Here is a 20,429-nt window from a genome sequence, read left to right on the forward strand (position 1 = left end):
GCAGTCAGTATATTAAACTGCCTAATAATTTTTTATTTCCTTCTTACTACCATTCGTGTGTGTCTTTCTTAATAACACTTTCTGTCCGTGAAAGCAGGCGGCAGCATGTGAGGTACCTGCAAGCACACGTCCCGTCCAGAAACCCGCCGTTCCTTGCTTTCCCGGCTGCTCGGCCAGGACACAGCCCTGCAACCGCTGCCGATGCCCGGGGGGGTTCTGCCAGCCTCACCGCCAGCGAGGCACTCGTGGGAAGCTGCGGCACCCTGAAACCCAGCGGGATGGTGCGAGCAGGGACAAGGTGATGTCATCGCTCCGGTTTGCAAACCACTTGTGGTTAATCAGGAATTCGCGGGGGTATCCAGGCTAAAGATGATTCTGTCCAAAAAATGTATAGCAGAAATGAAATATAACCAGCGCGGATCGCAGGGCTGGAAGGGAGCCTGGGGATGCACGGCCACCTTCCCCAGGTCGGTGATGCCATGTCAGGCTGCAGTTGCCCTGGTAGTCACCGAGTTTGAGTACAGATGGAATGAAGCTGGGGCTGATGAGGAAAAAGTAACTGGTGGCGGGTTGTTTATTTGGGAGGAGTTGAGTGAAGAAAAGGGTGTGAAGAGCTGGCAAAAATGTGAGTTCAGGAAAGGAGAAAATAGGCAATAGGCATGAAACTGTGTGGAGAACAAAGATCAGAGGATTTTATGTTGGGGGGGGGATGATTACAGGTGGTGAGCTGACCTGCAGGACACGGGAGGGGACCCTGGGGACAGACCCCAGGCTCTCAGAATCCCAGGCTGGTGGGGGTGGGCAGGGACCTCTGGAGACCATCTAGATGGTCTAGAGCGGGATCAGCCAGAGCAGGTCGCACAGGATGACGTCCAGGTGGGTTTGGAATCTCTCCAGAGAAGGAGACTCCACAACCTCTCTGGGCAAAAAAAAGACCTCTCTGTGTCCTTTGGTCTGTGTCCAAAGCCTCGCTGTGTGTGGCAGAGTAAGAAGGGATGGGTTTGTCAGGAGTAAACTTGTACCTTAGTGCTAAGTGCAGTAGCAAGGAAGGCAAAAGGAGGTAGAACTGGAAGCAAATGGCACTTCTGCATGTGAATTGCAAGATTCCTCTACAGCAACACAGCCAGGTACCAGCAGTAGCACCAATAGCAGCAGCAGAACTGGAACTCATCGTTGCTGGCAGTGATATAATTGTGCAGTAACATTACTAAGAAGTTTGCTGATTTCATTAACTAATTAAGGCATTACAAGGTTTTTCAAGGTGCCTTTCTTAACCCGTAAAAGGTATAGCCATCTCGCTCAGTCACCTCTCTGGGCTCCGGACTGAAGGGGCAGACTCAGACTTAGGGAGTAACAGCAAGGTTCGGCTTGCCTTGTGTTGATCACTCTGCCTTTATAGCCAACAGGGAAAGAGAGAAATACGTGATTCAACTGTAGCTAGAAGCGTCTAAATTAGGTCAGATGAACGGAGCTCCAAGAGCGCCTGTTTGTCCCTGTTGGCTGCATCGGGATGGCTGCAGCAATAGCTCAGGTGCAGACATCTGAGGTTGTGTGACCCACTAAAAGTGGATGGGCTGATGGAGCAGCTTTAGCTGCAAAGTCTGCACGGTGAGTTGTTCATCCAGGGCACAGCTCTTTCCCAGGGACAGCTGGAAAAAAGAAAGAAGTCCAAGACATGTGACAGAAAAAGATTTTCCTATAATGTAATAATAATAATAATCATCATCATAATAATAATAATAGTTTAAATGCTGAGACCACTCCATGTTCTGCTCTATGCTGATTCAGATCTGCCTCAGATAAGCTACTGGCTGAGAACTTGCCTTCCAAAGGTTGTGCTATCCAGTGATCCATAACCACTACAGAGGCTTATACAAGTAGCACTACCACTTTTTGCAAGGAAGCTGCTGTGCAAGAAGTGCATTGCAATATCTTCATGCTGTCTAAATTAGTTGCAGATACACCTTTATGTAGTAGCAACTAAAACATTAAAACCATTAAGGTAAAAAGAAGGAGCAAATGTTGTTTCTGACTGTACTTAAGTATAATTTTCTGTGCAATAAATGGGACCTTTTTTGTTGGGATCTGTGCACTAAATGTTAATCCTTTTGTATTATACTATAATCGTACGTGGTGATATAAATGAGCCATGTTATATGGAATTAGCGTTAAACTGAAGAGCAACACACTACAACTATCAGAGAGCAGAAAGTTCTCAATAAGAAATGGAGACCTTGAGAACAGTAAGTGAAGTGACCGTGTTTTGCTGGCAGAAGAGCAGCACCAGGGACTCCAGCCACCTCATCACACGCAGTTCTGCTTCGTGTAAAGGCTCCTGTGAGGAACCAGCCAAGTCACGCAGGATTTTTGAATTCCAGAAACTCAGTGCTTTTGCACACACAAAAGTATATATTTGCCTGTTTTTTTATGCGTTTTATAGATACGTATCTCTGCTACACTTCTGTTGTAAAGAAAGGCTGAAATTACAAACATGCCCAGCACCCAATAGTCTCTGTTCTGACATCCTTGTAATGCTTGGAAATAAAAATCTCCATCCCTAGTAGGCATCCAGTGGGATGATGCCTTCAGCAAGTCTGACCCTAAGTATCAGATGTGAAAAATCCCTGTCGAAGCTCAGCTGTCAGCTCTTGCACATTTCATAGAATCACAGAATCCCAGCCCGGTTTGGGTGGGCAGGGACCTCCCAGCTCACCCAGTGCCACCCCTGCCATGGGCAGGGACACCCTCCACTAGCCCAGGTTGCCCAAAGCCCCATCCAACCTGGCCTTCAACACTGCCAGGGAGCCAGGGGCAGCCACAGCTTCTCTGGGCACCCTGTGCCAGGGCCTCAGCACCCTCCCAGGGAAGGATTTCTGCCTCCCATCCCGTCTCCATCTCCCCTCCTGCAGCTTCAGGCCATTCCCCTTGGCCTGTCACTCCCTGCCCTTGGCACCAGCCCCTCTCCAGCTTTCCTGGAGCCCCTGCAGGGACTGGAAGGGGCTCTAAGGTCTCCCCGCAGCCTTCTCTTCTCCAGGCTGAACCAGCCCAACTCTCTCAGCCTGTCTCCATAGCAGAGGGACCGTGCTTGGCTTCTGTGCTTGGCTGCAAAGCCCAGGGACGTACGTCCCAAACGCGGGGAGGCAGAGAGGAGGAACACACCTGTGGTTTGGATGTTCAGATACTACGAAGATGTCTGCTCTTGTGCAACAAGGCTTGAGCTGTGCTGTGAGTAGCTTTTCAGCCCGGCTGTAAACAGGCAGCCACGCTTGCCAGCCTCAGCTCTGTGAAACCCAGGTCTCCATCACCGGCTGGTCCCAGCTTGCCGGGGAGGAAAGGCAGCCCAGCGCGGTGGTGTGCCCTCGCTCGGAGCTCGGCAGAACGGACCTGGCTGGGGGTGCAGGACACGCCACAGCCCCTCTCCCACTCGGCACCTCACTCCCAGGAGAGCACAAAGTGATCTCAGCTGTGCTGAAAAGGGCATCCATCCCCCTTTGATGTCATAGGGGATTTCGGGAATAAATTGGCGTTATTGATGACTGTTAGTCATCTACTTCTGTAACCCTTTAAGAAATAAAGGAAAAGGAGATTTATGTCTTTGATGTTAGCTGTGCGGGGAAACCACTTCAAAGCAAGATGAAATGATGCTGGTAAACTCAAGAGGTTCTCAGGTCTCGGAAAGAGCCGCAGCCCCATGTCACACCGCCACTTCAGCCACAAATTACCTTTATTTCTTTGTTTTTAATTTTCTCTCTCACACAGATATCACTGAGCTCTTTAATACCCTTCTGATCTACTACACAGAAAAGCTTGTGCCGCGTTATATCTGGCTATTTCATGGAAATACAAACGCTGCAATCCTCCTCTGAGAGGACGTTTGTCCTGTCCCTGCAGCTCTCGGCCCCGGGGGCCTCTGACCGCTGGAAACTGAGAAATTTTCAGCCTTAACCAGGGGGTGAATCCGCATTTCTGGCTGCAGGAATCCAGCCCGACATACAGGAACTTGGATTCGGCAAAGTGTCCCAGCCTGCGAAAGGCCACAACACCCCGTGTTGTCCCAGGGGTGCAGAGCCCCAAGCACCCCGCTTTGTCGCAGACAGCCCCTGGTCGCTGCGGGTGGTGTGGGGGGCAGCACGGGTGGTGCGGGGGGGTGGGGGGGCTGCCTCCCCCACCTCTGGTGACTCTCCAGCGGCTGCTTTGGGCATGAGCCGGACACCTGGGACCCCGGAGGAGCCCCCCGACCCAATTCCAGAACTCTCTGGGATCTCAGACTGCGCAGGTGGAAAACATCTGCACGTTACCCCCCCGAGGGTGGTCCCTGAGGGCAGAGCAGGAGAAAGGCAGCACGTGGCCACGCTGTGCTCGGCCCACCGCCTGCGGACCAGGACCAGGACCAGGACCTGTGGACCAAGATGCCATTCCTGTGATGACATCCAAGGGTGGTGATACCTGTTCTATCCTCTCTTCTTCTTCTATTCCTTCTTCTCTTCTTCTCCTTTCCTCTTCAGAAACTTATGCGATATACAGCCGGTGGTTGCCTTTGCCAGACCAATCTGCCCAGCTGTGGGTTGTACCAGTTGTTGTCTGTGGCCAGTGTTTTACCCGTGATCCGCACAGTTGCCAGCTGTCGATGCCTAGCCCGTAGGTTGTTAATAAAACTCTGTTACGATGTTCCTCTGCGTCATTGCTGTGACTCAGTCCGTGCGCGGCTCCGTCGGGCGGGACTCGCACCTTTGGGGGGTACAGAGATTCTCACAGCCCACCCAGTGGGACCAGATGCAAAGCCAAACATAAGGAATTCTTGTTGCACAGGCTGGAGATGTAGGATTAAAAGAAAATTCAGGGACTGCAAAGGAAATTTTTATGATCTTCAGCTGTGTACGGATAACTACATAGCCAATACATCCAGAGCATGTCCTTTAGTCTCGTCCTTGTTTCTTTCTGTCCCAAAGTTTTCCAGTCAGCAAAAGTAATTTAAAAAACCCTTTCTAGTTATATTGTAAACTTCCAAAATTCACAAGAATATTATTAAAATAGATATGTCTGAATAGACGAAACTAATTTGCAAAATGAATAGATTACTGATTTTATGAAATTAAAGTTGTATGTTAAGTTTTAATGAGAATTCAGAATCATAGAATCACTGAATAATTTGGCTGGAAGGGACGTTTGGGTGCCCACCCCTCCTCAGCGCGAGAACAGATGAGATCAGGTTGCTCAGGGCCTTGTCTGGTCTGGGTATAAACTGTTACTTACCCTTCAAAATGGAAAGGAACAATGTCCCAGTGTTACCGTTTCTTGCTCTGTCTCTAAAACAAGCAAGCAAGCCCCCAGTCCTTCAGTTAGCCGCTCGCTGAGCGGCAGCGGTACCACCTGCCCCATCCATTGCACAGCTACCTGCCATTGCCACCGGTCACACGTTAATAACTTGCAGAGGCTTATAAATAACCAAAAGGCTGGAAATACCTAAAATGTAATTTCCCCCTCAAAAAGGCAGCAGGCTTCAGCAGTGGGAGGGCAGCTGTGTCTCAGTCGATGCTGGTGAACTGATGCTGGAGGCTGATGAATCTCCCTCCAGCCCCAGTTGTTTCCCAGCCAGCAGCAGCGGGTGCTTTGCTCTTTGCTGCCGGGTCCGGGGTGTTTGCGGGTCCCAGGCTTGCTCGGCTGGGTGGGTGCTCTGTGGCCATGGACACAGCTCAGCCCCTGCCCGTGGATGCTGCTCAGCTCCTGCCTGGGGCGAGCGGGGGCTGCTGGGGTGCCCTGGCCATCACAAGGTAATTCCTAGATACACAACGCAATGTTTACAAGGAAGTTGGTATTTGCTTGTAATCTCTGCAGACAAGCAGAGCACAAGCATTGCATTTTTACAGCGTTTGATCAGGCAGAGCTGACCTCGGCTTCGCGGGAGCCTCCCTCTCTGTGAGCATCCCCTGCTTGCCCCTGCCCAGCGCGCCGTCCCCCGGCTGTTTTGGTCCTGTCTGCCGCTGCCGGCAGGTTCGCTGGGGGTGGCAGCGGGGATACCCCACCTTCCCAGCACCTCTCACGCGGGGGGCATGGGCGTGGGGTCTGGGGATGCTGCTGACTCTGGAGACGGGCAACGGCAGGCGAGCTGCGCTCCTGCTCTTCCGCAGGACTCCACCAAAGGCTCCTCTAGCATCTCCCGAGACGTGAGAATATCCCCGAGAAGTGCAAAACCCTGGAGGCTGTGCGCGGGGCTGCCCAAGCCTGGCAGAGCAGGCGCTTGGCTGCGCGAGGTGTGCTGCCAGTGCTCTGAGCCTCCTGCCACCGAGAGGGAACAAAACCCAGTTTGGGGGATACAGTTCTGGCCACACAATCGGTATTTACCGCTGGAAGGGTAAAGTTTTGTTTTTTCATTTTAGTGGCAATCATTACCGCTAAGGTTTTATCTAATCAAAACCAGACCCCAAAGCAGAGGAATTTATTTATGACACTAATTATTTCCGAGACTTATTTTTCAATATGTTGTTATACAAAACATGCCATCTGCTCCTATTATCAAGGTCGCATGAAATACGGCAGTTAGAACTTTTTAAATACGTGGGACTGGTTTCTCCGCCACGTTACCCTGCCGCCAGCCTCCTCTCAGCACCTCGCTGCTGTGGCAGGGCGGCAGGGAGCGATCCTGCGGTGCTGCAGCAGCGGCCCCTCCGTTTGCCCCACGCCCGGGCAGCATCACTGCCTCTCCCGGGGTGTGCTCACGGCCGGGGCCACCGCAGAGCGACGTCCTTGCTGGAGGGGCTGAACCGAGCTACAGGACCTGAGCAGTGTCTTGGTTTAGAGGAGACATTAGACATGGAGAGAAACCCAATGTAAGAGAGGGGGGGTTTGGAACTCCTTTAGCCAGCTCTGTTCAAATAAGACAGACAGAGACATGTTGGTGCTGGAGCGTGTCCGGAGAAGGACAACGGCGTGGTGCAGGGTCTGGAGCACAAGTCTGGTGGGAGCGGCTGAGGGACCTGGGGGTGTTCAGCCTGGAGAACAGGAGGCTGAGGACAGACCCGATGGCTCTCTCCATCCCCCCGAAAGGAGGGTGTAGCCAGGGGGGGTCGGTCTCTTCTCCCAAGTGACAAGCGATAGGACAAGAGGAACCGGCCTCAAGTTGTGCCAGGGCAGGTTTCGATGGGCTGTTAGGGAAAATGTCTTCACCCAAAGGGTTGTCAGTGCCTGGGACAGGCTGCCCAGGGCAGTGGTGGGGTCACCATCCCTGGGGGGATTTAACAGCCGTGTAGATGTGGTGCTTGGGGACACGGGTCAGTGGGGGGCTGGGCAGTGCTGGGGTAACGGTTGGGCTCCATGAGCTTGAAGGTCTTGTCCAAATCTAAGCTTCGATCTGCAGAATAAAGCTTTTGGAAATTCAATGAAATTTCTCACATTCAGAACGTTTGTTTCTTTCTGAATCAGAACTAAAACATATACTTTTAAAATTCCCATTAAATTCATACATTTATGACTTTATATATATATGTGTATAAGAAATGAGACATAATCATATTTTATTGATCAAAAGAATCATACTGATAAATGCCATTTTTTATATTTTTAGATTTTACCCGTTGTGAGTTTGCATAGTATTTATAAATTTGCATCGTTCCTTTCTTACAAAAATAGTTTGATTTCACATATTTTTCCCTAAATAGTTTTGCCTATATTGACATATTCCCAGCAGATGCTTTTTTGATGAAACAGCATTTTCTGAAAGGTTAAATTGGATGCTATTGGAAAATTTTCTGCCAGCATTTCTGATGAGTCACAGTAGTGATGTAAAATATTTTCATAAAGGCTAGAAAGAACTTTGCAACAGTTTTTCGCCTTTTGGAAGGCAGATTTCTGAGTTTTTAATCTTTTTTTCCTTTCCAGTGTTTATTTTGGATGTGCCAGGGAGGTGCGGATTTTGAAATAGTTTGTAGCAGGCTCAGGGGGCAGCTCTCCTGCAAACAGTTTCCTTGGATGATAACTTGGAAGTTTAAATAAGACTTTTCTAGCACTGCGTGTATAGCCCTTGTGTTTCTCATTTCCCTGTACATTTTAGGACACGAGCTTCTTAGCGGGAAATTTAACAGAAAAAATGCATTTCAAATGACCAATGGAACTACTTGGAAAAATAAAATGCTAAGCTTAAAAAGGTTCGCATCTCCATAACCAACATCGGTTTACGCTTACAGTGCTCAGAACGCACTGCCGGCAAACGCGGGGTCGAAGACTCCGTAAGGATAATCTGTCACGGGGCTCAGCTCCGCCAGGTCCCCAGCGTCATCACCTCGCACCGACTGCTGTGTTGGACAGAGGAGGCCGGCAGTGGCACAGCAGCCCTGTCGCCGCGTCGCGGGTCCCAGCTCCGGCGCTGAGCCGTGCGGCAGAGAAGCTTCCTTTAGCGTCCGCCGTCGCTTCGCCCGCGGGCCTGCAGAGCACAGCCGAGGACGGCCAAGCCGGGGGAAACGGGTGCGTTTCTGGAGCAAACCCACACGACGTGTTGCTCACAGCAGAGCTGCCTTCGGGACCTGCCCCGGCGTCAGCTGCAGGGACCGTGGGGAGGGGGACAACGGAGCAGTGCTGTGCCCACTGCACCCTGCCTACTCCGCAGCAGCCAAAAACTTCTGCTGCTCTCAACGCTTCCCGTGCTCGCCTGCTGGGTTCCTTTGCCATCCGCTGTGCTGCGGACAGCTAACTGCGGCACAGGCGGCTTCAGGAGCTGCGCGATGGCAGGTCAACCCAGTCTCCATCTCTGCTGCTGCAAGCCAGCGGAGCTTCGCCTGCTCCTGGCCCTGTATTATTACGTATTTGTGGAGTTACTTTACAGTAGATGAAAAAATTTATGACTTTTATGACTTTCAATAACTAAAAAAATCATTGTCTAGTAATTTCTTCAAATAGCTTTGAGTATACAGTTTGAAAGACATTTTTTCCTGTGGTGTTTTTTTTTTTTTTTTTTTACCCTGAGCCGTTAGAACATTTTGAAGTGGAGCATTTGTTGTTTTTATTTGAAATTGCTGGTCCTTGCAGAAAACCCATCTCTGAGATGGAAGACTTCGGAGAAACTAACAATTTTCGTTTCACAAATATCTGCATGGAAAGAAAGTCCACTTCCAGAAGAGGTGAAATACCACTTGAAGGAGGAACAAAGATTTTAGGATGTAAAAGCTAGTGGAAATTCAACCTGCTGCAGAAGAACTATGATTTTTTCCACAAGATAATACTTGATATTTCAACAATAAATTTCACCCTTCTTAGCACAGCTCTGAAGAAATGTGCCCCACTTTCCCCTGAAGAAAAACTGTCGTGATTTAGAGGAAAAAGTGGTTCGGTACTGCTTCCCCCCGCCCGACAGAAGCCTTCCTGCACCTTTTCCAAGAAGGGAAAGGGCTCGAAGCAGAGAAACTGTGCTGCTGTGGGAGAATGTGAGCCCAGCCCTGTGCCCGTGGGGCTGGGGGGTCTCTGGGCGTGGGACAGGCTGCGGGGGCTGAGCAAGGGAGACGTTGTAGAGGGGGGAACCCCGGGTTGGTCTCACAGAGGGGGCTCCACTGCCACGCAGCCGTGGGTACGGTATTTCTTACACCTGCCGGAATCGATTTGTTTTCTCCTTATCCCTCTTCTGACCATCCACACCCAGATGAAATCTTCACGTTGCCGTGTGGGGCGACACGCGGATCGTAGCGAGGGAGGGGATGCTCAGAGTGTGAACCTGGAAGTTTTGGGGAAGCAGTGGGAGAAGAGGAGACGGTGCCAGTCCGCAGCTGGGGATGGAGGCACAGCGGGGACTGCCTGAAGCGCACAAACCCCACAGCCTCGCCAGCTCCCCGTCCTCCCCCAGGCTCTCGGTGGAGCTGCAGCCGTGCTAGCAAACCCCAGAGATGCCTGGGATGGGCGACTGGAGATGTCCAGCTAAGAGCCCCGAGGGGGAGGACAGCTTCCCTGGAGAAGGCAGCGAGCCAGGGCAGTGGCGCAGAGCTGTGATCCCCCGCGCAGGCACGATGCTGGGCCGGGGACCACGTCCTCCTCCTGCGAGAGCTCACGGGGACCTGCAGCAAAGAGCGCACGGCTTCACAGGAGCTGCTCCTTGAAAAGAAGTGTTCTTTTTTCTTTCTTTTTTTTCTTTCTTTTTTTTCTCCCTGAGTTTTCTCTTCTAACCGAGCAATTTCTGGTTTGGGTTGAATTTATTTCTCTGGATAAACCTTGCCTATTGTGATGACAAAGCAGTAGGTGCATATATCAGAGTCAAACCAACTCATAAAACCAAAATTTCCTGTAGAAACCAGATAGTTCACCGTAAACACTGCTCCCACGAAGAGCGGCCGAAGGAGCAGAGACACACACCAGGCGTGCAAGCTGCCTGTGCCGTGCGGTGGTGGGAAGGTGCCGAGATTCCATAATGGTGATGTGAAAATACACTGAATGCTGGACAGGGAGAGACCTTGATCTCTGCAACAGAAAAATAATTTCAGGAAATAAATACAGGAAAATAAATACATTGGCATCAAATTGGTGCACAACATTGGTATTATCTGTGCTACTTTTTATGAGAAACATTATTTATAACACAAAGAGAAGTCCTTACCTGCGCATTTCAGGAAAGTATAGATAGATAAAAGTTAGGAACGCATATCATTAGAAAAGTAGTTCTGCAAGAAACTTCCCTAAATTCCCAGGAAAAAAAAAAAAAAACAAACAACTTGAAAGACTATTAAAATAAAACCTATAAAAAGTAAAAGAATAAAACTGTATGTAAATAAATTTTATCTGCCTATAATAAAAGAGGTCTGTGACAATTTGAAAGAAAAAAGAAAACAAGGTGCATTAATATTTTTCATATAGAGGTTTTAAAGGACACCACTTTGTGGATGGCAATAATTTCAAGTAGAAAAATAATGCTGCATATAGTTAATTTCCAGTTATAAAGTGATACCCAGCAGATACAGAATGTAATAGTATTGCAATCATTCAGTTTTCTAACTATACCCAGCACTGATAACTATCGCTCTATTTACTGAAATGTAAAATTAAATGCTGCAAATAATGGGAGTTGCAGTCACCCGTGTTTCTACCCAACAGAACTTTCTTCATTCTTTACTCTTTTCATTAATCCAAATTAATGGTGTTCATTTTTTTTCCCCTCTGCTATTGCAGAGTATTTCTCTTTTTGGGGCTCCAAACAGGCCATGTAATGCTGTTGCCCCAGGAAATGTGATCTTATCTGTCCTTGTTACTTAAAAAAGATAATTCAGCAAAAATCCACCATAAATGTGTATATCAGACTTCCTTTGGCATGCAAGCAAATGGAAAGAGATTTTAATAATATTTTTGCATTTTGTCATCACGTTAATACAAAGTGAACAAAAGGCTACTTTCAAACTGAGAGGGCGAAAGATAAATGTAAAGGCACAAAGATTTCTCAGACACTCGGGAACAAGAGAACCCAACTGTGATTCACACACCCGGCGTTGCTGTTCCTCCCAGACCTCCTCCGGCACCCCTGCCAGCTCCTGCCCCGGCTGCTCCGTCCCCCCGGTAGTGCAAACCCTGCCACACGTCTGTAGTGCAAACCCTGCCATGTGTGCATAGTGCAAACCCTGCCATGTGTCCGTAGTGCAAATCCTGCCACGTGTGCATAGTGCAAACCCTGCCACACGTCCGTAGTGCAAATCCTGCCATGTGTGCATAGTGCAAACCCTGCCACACGTCTGTAGTGCAAACCCTGCCATGTGTGCATAGTGCAAACCCTGCCATGTGTCCGTAGTGCAAATCCTGCCACGTGTCCGTAGTGCAAACCCTGCCACACGTCCGTAGTGCAAACCCTGCCACGCGTCTGTAGTGCAAACCCTGCCAGGCGTCCGGGGCATCCTCCCGGGGCTGTGTGTGCGGCGGCTGCCGGGGTGCGCAGGCAGAGGTGCGGGGCAGTGGTGGGATGCTGGTGCGGAGGGGCTGCCTGTGTCTTCTTTATCAGGGAGCGTATCAGGGTGTGTATCAGGGAGTGTAGTGACAGGACAAGGGGAACGGGTTTAAGCTGAGGGAGGGTCAATTTAGATGAGATGGGAGGCAGAAATCCTTCCTGGTGAGGGTGCTGAGGCCCTGGCACAGGGTGCCCAGAGAAGCTGTGGCTGCCCCTGGCTCCCTGGCAGTGGTCAAGGCCAGGTTGGATGGGGCTTTGGGCAACCTGGGCTAGTGGAGGGTGTCCCTGCCCATGGCAGGGGTGGCACTGGGTGGGCTGGGAGGTCCCTGCCCACCCAAACCAGGCTGGGGTTCTGTGATTCTGCCCCCAGGGTCAGGGACAGGGGGGTGTCAAACGCAGCTGCAGAGCAGTGTGTACCATCCAGCTGGAGAAGGAAAGCTGCATCTCGCAATGTATTTGGAAGGCTTGACTTTTGTCTTAGTTGTGCATCAAATAGAAAATTCGGATAGTTTTGTATCCCACTCTGCCTCCTTTTCAGGCTGAAGTACTGCATGGTAATGTCCCAAACCTTCTTCACAAGAACCTCATAAAACTGATGCATCTGTGTTAAATATTTCTATTAATTTCTGTTTCTTCTGAGGGGCTGAGTCTTCCAAAATATGCCCAGTAGGCTCCAGATTATACCAAAAACTTAAAAATAATCCCTTAGGTCATCAAAGCCTGCAGTAATACCACGTGGTGCTGCAACACAGTGTTCGAGTGGCCGCACAGCCAAAGGTCAAGTGGGGCAGAACAATCACGACCCTCAGCGGGATGACACTGCCTCACGTGGTGCCAGCAGGGACACTGACCGTGGCCCAGTGACGACACTGTAGAGGACGCAGAACTCTCAGACCACCATCTCCCAGTGGATATCTCGCGAGTATTTGCAAACGACCTGCGGCCAGGGTTTTGTGTGGCAATGCTCAAGCGTCAGGATGAGCAGTGGTCTGGGAAGCGTTACAAAACGCAACAACATTAAGGACTTGATGAGTCCCTGATGCTGTGGAATGCTCCAGAACCATGTTTCTACCAGGAACCAGCCAGTTAAGAGCAGTACCGCCTCGATGTGGCCATCAGTAAAATGCAAGTTGCTGGGTTCAGTACGTGGCTGACAAATTAAATGCAGACATTTGTGATCCCCAGGCAGAGCACTGGGAATTGTGGGTTTCACTCTGCAATTACACATTTCAGTAAGGTTCAACTCACGTTTACAATCACTCAAAGGAATAAAAAAACCCAACATACATTTGAACATTTATTTATATTTATATTTGCATATTTGTGTTTGTGTGTAATATATAGATCTTAAAATTTACCCACAATTTTAAACTGTGGACTTAGTGATGCTCTCCTTTTAAAATAAGATGAACATGCACATAGGAGAGATATATGGATGCTCAGTGTCCAGGGACTGCACCATCATTAATAAGAAATGCACCTATGAGATCCAATTTCTCAGACTCAGTTCAATGCAAAAACGCATTAGGCCGGTTACTCAGAGGGTGTACGGAACCCTGAGAAATTGAAATTAGTGAAACTACGCAGTTTCACGAGCCTTTATATTATGATTCCCCGTTGCCCATATTCATAGAAAGGGATGGCAATAATACTAGCACCAGGATACTGATCCTGCTGTAGCCAGCACATTCATCCTACGGAGTGTTGTCTTTCGGGAACAGTCCTAGTTTTCTCTGAGTCTTCACCGAGTGCCCTTCCTGTAGGAAGCTCTGGTTTCCGATTGCCCCTGCCGCCGATGAGCGGTTTCTGTCTGGATGCTCTCCTTAAACCAGCCTCGCAGGGCACTGACATGGGCGATCAATACTAATAAACGTCAGGCTAAAAACGCTGCTCTTCAGAGGTTTCCCTGAACACGTGGAGCTTCCTGACCTCCCTTTATTACAATCCATTGTGTAATTACAGTGCAATGAACACTCAGCGGCGGAGTAACAAAGTGATTAACAGCAGGGTGCAGTCACAGTCAGAACTGCAGCGTGAAATTATTGCATTACTCATCACTCATAACTTTATGACACCCGTTAAGTCTTTGCAGCGACCTCAGTCGCACACGCTCCTGCCCGTCCCCCCGCCGTCCCCTCTCCCCGGCAGCTGTGGCACATCTGGGACAGATGTTTTGGGTGCAATAGACAGCACATCTGGGACAGACCCAGGCTGCCGGGTCCCCGCGGGGCTGCGCCATCCGTCACCACTTTCTGGTTACCTGGGTGGGCTACGCTTCCCGGGCAGAGAAAATTAACTGACAAACCTCACGTGTGTTACTATGTGAAGAACGTGGCTGATGGCTCAGGGCAGTTATCTACAGACCTGCTCACATATTTTCTGTCAACAATGTTTATTTTCTGACAGAATGAAATTTTCTTTAGAAAGTTTATGTCCCTGCAAAAAGGCAGACCTTACCAAAAATCACAAAGAAAACTAATCTTCAAGTTTTATCCAAGAGGAATTTATATTTGCAACTATTTTTTCTGATTCAGAACAAAAATTATTTTGAAATAACTTAAATTTCATGGGGAATAAACATTTCAAGTCCTGAAACTTTCTAATTGCACATTGTATTTTAATTCCTCATCTTGTCTACTTTGAAATGCAGGTCTGTTTGGAATAATCATATGTATCAGGAATTTTTTGCTCTTAGTTAAGAAAAATGTATTCCCAGAAGATTTTTAATAAACCGCTTACAGCAAACTGTTTACATCGAAATAAACACCATAGTGTATTTTAGTTATCTTTTCAGAGTAACACTCAAGTTTCTTCATGCCTCTTCCAGTGAATTTATGTTACAATATTGACATGGAATAAGCCCATAGGTTGGTTTTTTTAATTTTATTTTTGCTTTTCTTATATTAACAATAATCTCTGTCTCATAAAAAATGACCTTTTCCTCTAGCTAAAAACCTCAGCTATTACAAGAACGCTGCAATAAGAAAGAAACATCTCTAGTTATGAAGATGATACATTTGTTAGTCCCAGTAGGTATTGTCCTCTTGGAAAATGGGGAGGATGTGAATTTTCTGCCCCAGACCCGCAGAGATCCCATATTTAAGCAACAGAACTTTCCCTGAAGCCAAGGGAAAGTTGTGATGTAGGTAGGACTAGTTACCCTGCTGCTGCTGCAGATTTGGGTTTTAGCACCCCTGTCCCCGAGTCTCCCGTTGCATGGTCTTGGCACGGAGCACAGCAAGTACCCCGACATGCCGGCCGCCGGGTCTGCAGGACAGCGCGGTTATTCCCGAGATCCTCCTACACTTTTTATCAGGAAGCACGTTTTTTAAAAGTAGGAAGCTAGGAGTTCGAGCACAAATTAGATAAGAGGACACGGAAAAGTGACACAGCCCAAACCTTGCACGGTCAGCGGTGTCTGCCCAGTGCCCAGCCACAGGCAGCACAGGGGACCTGAGCTCCGGAGGGGCTGCCGGGGAGCACCGCGGCACCTCTGCGGACACGAGGAAAACATCTGGCTGAGCTGTAAAAGATCTTATTCTGAGGCAGGGCTAATGGACAAGGCAGCTCCTCCGTGATGCTGTGCTCGTACATCTGCTTCCTGTTCTTGTACTCACATGCTTGAAGATACCTCTCTGGATGAAAAAAATACAGTATAGATTTTTACTACATAAATTTTGATCTGGAGAAGGAAGAAAAAAAAAAAAAAAAGACTGTTCCAAATTTGTTTGCACCTAAATATGACATCTGCTATTTTTGTTCCAGGTAAATGGATATAAAGTCATGTTTCTGAATAAGTAATATGCCAGGATTTCCTAGAGAGTTTGTCCGCAATGAAAGGTAAAAATATCAGTATGAAAGATTCATTCATTTCAGCAGCAAACATCTTAAGAAACAAATTGCATCAGGAACTTTCCCATTAATACAGGAACGGTGTAAGCTCCAGAAAGCCTAGGGAAAAAACTTCAATTTATTACAGTTATGAAAGATTTTCTTAGATAGTCTTTCTCTGAATGATAATATACTAACAGCACAAATAAACAGGGGTTTTGAGGGAATTATATACTTAATACAGTTTCCCAGGTGGATTAGTATCGGTTTGACATTCACAGGACCATGTTTCCAGCTGCTACGGTACATCAGCATAACGCCGGTGCAGCCCGTGGGGTTACTCTGGGTTTCACCAACTGACTATCTGACCCGCAACGTGTGAAGCCATATAATCATATTTCCATTTTGGATTGCAAATGAAGAGCGAGAACGTATCTGTGCAAAACTCTGCAACTGCCGAGAAGAGGCGGGGTGGTGGGGCAGAGCTCCTGCAGCCCGTGCCGCGGAGCCGTGACGCCAGCTCTCGGAGCAGTTAGGGCCAACGTGTGTTTTGTAACACCCGCCCAGTGGGGAAATCTTTCACTTGGCCCTCACTGATGAGCTGAACGTGCTGAGGACCTTGGGTTTGTCTGGTTTGGAGAGAAGGAGGCTGAGGGGCGACCTCATCGCTCTCTGCAGCTTCCTGAGCAGGGGATGTGGAGAGGGAGGTGCTGAGCTCTTCTGCCTGGGATCCGGGGACAGGACGCCTGGGAACGGCTCAAAGCTGCGCTGGGGGAGGTTCAGGCTGGACATTAGGAGGCATTTCTCTACGGAGAGGGTGCTCAAACCCTGGAACAGGCTTCCTGGAGAGGTGGTCGGTGCCCCGAGCCTGGCAGTGTTGAAGAGGCGTTTGGACACTGTTCTTAATAACAGGCTTTAACTTTTGGTCAGCCCTGACGTGGTCTGGCAGCTGGACTAGGTGATCGTTGTAGGTCCCTGCCAACGGAAATTTCTTTTTTCTTTTCTTTTCTCTTTTCTTTTCTTTTCTTTTCTTTTCTTTTCTTTTCTTTTCTTTTCTTTTCTTTTCTTTTCTTTTCTTTTCTTTTCTTTTCTTTTCTTTTCTTTTCTTTTCTTTTCTTTTCTTTTCTTTTCTTTTCTTTTCTTTTCTTTTCTTTTCTTTTCTTTTCTTTTCTTTTCTTTTCTTTTCTTTTCTTTTCTTTTCTTTTCTTTTCTTTCCTTTCCTTTCCTTTCCTTTCCTTTCCTTTCCTTTCCTTTCCTTTCCTTTCCTTTCCTTTCCTTTCCTTTCCTTTCCTTTCCTTTCCTTTCCTTTCCTTTCCTTTCCTTTCCTTTCCTTTCCTTTCCTTTCCTTTCCTTTCCTTTCCTTTCCTTTCCTTTCCTTTCCTTTCCTTTCCTTTCCTTTCCTTTCCTTTCCTTTCCTTTCCTTTCCTTTCCTTTCCTTTCCTTTCCTTTCCTTTCCTTTCCATTATTTCCATTATTTCCATTATTTCCATTATTTCTATATAAATGGGGCCCTGAGCAACCTGATCGAGTTGAAGGTGTCCCTGCTCATTGCAGGGGGTTGGACTAGATTGCCTTTAAAGGTCCCTTCTAACACAAACCATTCTGTGATTCTGTGATTCTAAATATTTCTCTGTATAATAGTAATCTGTATAATATTAATCCATATAAATAGTTAATGCCTAGCACCCACATGGAGGATGGGTGCCACCTCCCTCTGAGCAAAAGGTACGGCAGTTGTGGAGTAGGAGAAGACAAATGAAACTGCAATGCAGGTCCGAGATTCAAAGCACAGTACCTTGCTCTGGGCTAGTTTGTGTAAGTATGGGCGTGAAGAAAGACTGCAAGCACCCGTCTGAGAGAAGGCAACACGGTCAGCCGGCACTGCCCCTCATGGGAGGCACAGCAGCAGCAAGCCAGGTCAAGGCAGGGAAGTTCCTCGGCAAGTCTTGTGTGTGGGATCAATGCCCAAACCCTCCTGTGGGAATCTTTCCAGTCTTGTGTATATCTGAGGCTGTGCATGGGCGCAACCGAGCAACCGCGGCTCAAGTTCAACATTACATTATGTGATTTTTCCTACAAGAATGGTCTTCTTTTTTTTTTTAATTGGAATATTCTAAGGATTTCTTACTACATTCCTCTTCCTTCTCAGTTGAAGGTGAAAGGAGAATTGCAGATTGGTGGAGCCTTGAATTTTCACATTGAATAATTTGTTGTTTCTTCTTCTGAAGAAAATGCCTGTGTTGGAGCAAAATCAGTTGGCAAAACTTATTTGTGGGGTTGTAAAGCTCAGTCATTAAAGTAAATAGAGTGTTTAATCCTGAGTGCGGTTAATGCCACTTCCTAGTGAGCAGAAAAGTTTGGAACAAGTTACTAAACCGTGATTGTCTAACCTAAAAGATTGTATGACTTGAGCTCAGATAAAACCCGCTGTACTTCAAGCTGTCTAAAAGCTGGTTTCATGTGAATGATGAAGTTGGCACTATAAAATAAGGACATGATTCTCCCTAACAGATCTCTGTGCGTGTGCTCTCTTTGATATTCCAGTTTGTGTTGCTATTATTTTTTTCCTTTGGACTTGGAAATGAGGTACTAATGATTCTGTGCAGTGAGCAATCATGAAGCGCAGTTTGGGAGGCCAGAGGAGGTCACCAGCACACGGCAGCAGCGCAGGAGGAGCGCGGTGGCAGGTCCAATATCTGAGCCCGTGGCCTGCCTCAGTGATTTTCCAGCTGTGCAAAGAAGCCAGGCATCACAAGTGAAACAGCATAACAGCATCCACATCATCTCTTCTTGCCTTATCTCAGCAGTGCCAAAGTGAGCACCAAGCAACTGGCAACTGAGCTGCAAGAATTGCTGTATCCAGAGCCATTGTCACCCACTTAAGCTATTTCTTACAGAACAGCAAACAGTTTATGCAGTCCTCTCAGGAGAAAAATAAAAAGCTAAAGGGATAAATGACCAATTAGGCTGACTCATTTCAGATCTAAAAGCAGGACCAGCAATATGTGATGGAAAAGCAAAATGCACGGGGACCCATTTAAAGAAAATGCTCCTTTTTCTGACTGCACTTTTGCTGAAGATAAACCTCTGCCTGAACAAAAGGAGTTTTCTTCTCCACAGCGCTGAGCACGGGAAAGAGGAACTACTGGTAACACATGTCCACAGCCTACAACTTCATCTCCAGGCAGTTATTTCTGATTGAACATGCTGCTTTGGTGCCTCTCTGCTCAAGCGCTCCTAGCAGCAGAATATTCAGACATGCATTACATTCCGCTCAGCCAAAGACAAGAAACTCACTTTGGGAACAAAGTCACCTGCTTTGACCACAGCATCTTAAAAGCATCAGATGAGCACATCCTCCTTTTCTCTGTACTTGCGGGGGAAGGGAGAGCCCATCAGTTTCCTCCTTTCCTTTTGCTCGGATCCTGTACTCTGTTCCTCTCCAGCTGGCTGGCGCCCGCTGGCACCCACAGCCAGTCATCACTTTCCGATTTGTTTTCCGTCTTACTTCAGTTGTGGGGCATTCAGAGGGCAAAAAATGTCCACGCAATTATTTCCAAGAGGACAGATGTGTGCTCTGTGCCTCTGACACCACCACGACAGAAAACCAGGGAAGTCGCCATGACAAACACAGGGAAGCTACCTCTGCAGGCAGCTGCGGCCGGGGGAAGGTGCGGTGCTCACCGAATGGCGTGATGCTCTTACGCAGGCGTGGCAGGGACGTCGGCTTAGCATGCTGACGCTTACATTACCAAACAAACAGTCTCTGACACGCGTACTGTGTGCTGTGCTCTGCCCCATGCCACCACGACTGTGCTGTGACGCTCCGGGGCACGTCTGTTTGGGAGCTCCATCCTGCACCCCGGCTCCCGGCCGGCTGCTCGCAGGCTCCTGGTCCCTCCTCCTTTCCCAAGGAAGGTGTGGGCAGATGGAGGAACCAGCGCAGAACCTGCCCAAGGTGGTCCAGCCATTTTCACGCTGTTCACATGAGCTGCCTGTCACTGAGGTTCCTCCCCTCCGTGTTCAGGGTCCTGCAGCAGAGATCTGCACCCGTGCCAGCATCCCTGCGCTGTGGAGCCCTGGGGACTGCTGGAGGCTGGTGAGCGGCTCTCTCAGCTGTGCCATGGGGCGGCCAAGCTCCTGTCTCACCTCCTGCCCAGGCGGGTTGCACTGTGCCCTGGGGGGGGGGTACAACCCCACACACGGGCTTGCTGGGAGCTGAGGAAAAGGGCTCTGTCTCCCTTCAAGAACCACAGGAATTGCTGCTTTCAGTTGTAGTCTCATCCGCAGCCAGAGCAGGGAAGAAGCGGGTGAGATGTGGGTATGCCCATCCTCGCACAGCGCCGCCAGGGTGCCAAGGAATACGCACTGCGCAAAGGCACCTGCGGACCCGGTCGGGACGGGGGGCTGCGCTGGCTGCGGCGCGATGAACACCGAGAGCGTGTCGCTGCTGAGATAGTGGCAAGTGAATTCTCAACTTCCCTTTTAAATTTTAGAGGCTCAGGTTTAATGCAAATACCCATATAGAATGTCTTCTGGTCATGAAAGAGGCTTGTGCTTATGCCGTATCTCCAGGGCAACTCTGCAGCAAAGCGGAGCGCTGTGCCACTGAAGCAGCTCTTCCCCAGTACACACACACAGGCACCTTATCTCAAAATATCCACCCTGCTCCGTCTCCAGGCTCTTCTGGTACCTG

Source organism: Balearica regulorum, chromosome 5, assembly GCF_011004875.1.
Source record: "Balearica regulorum gibbericeps isolate bBalReg1 chromosome 5, bBalReg1.pri, whole genome shotgun sequence".
Lineage (NCBI taxonomy): Eukaryota > Metazoa > Chordata > Aves > Gruiformes > Gruidae > Balearica > Balearica regulorum.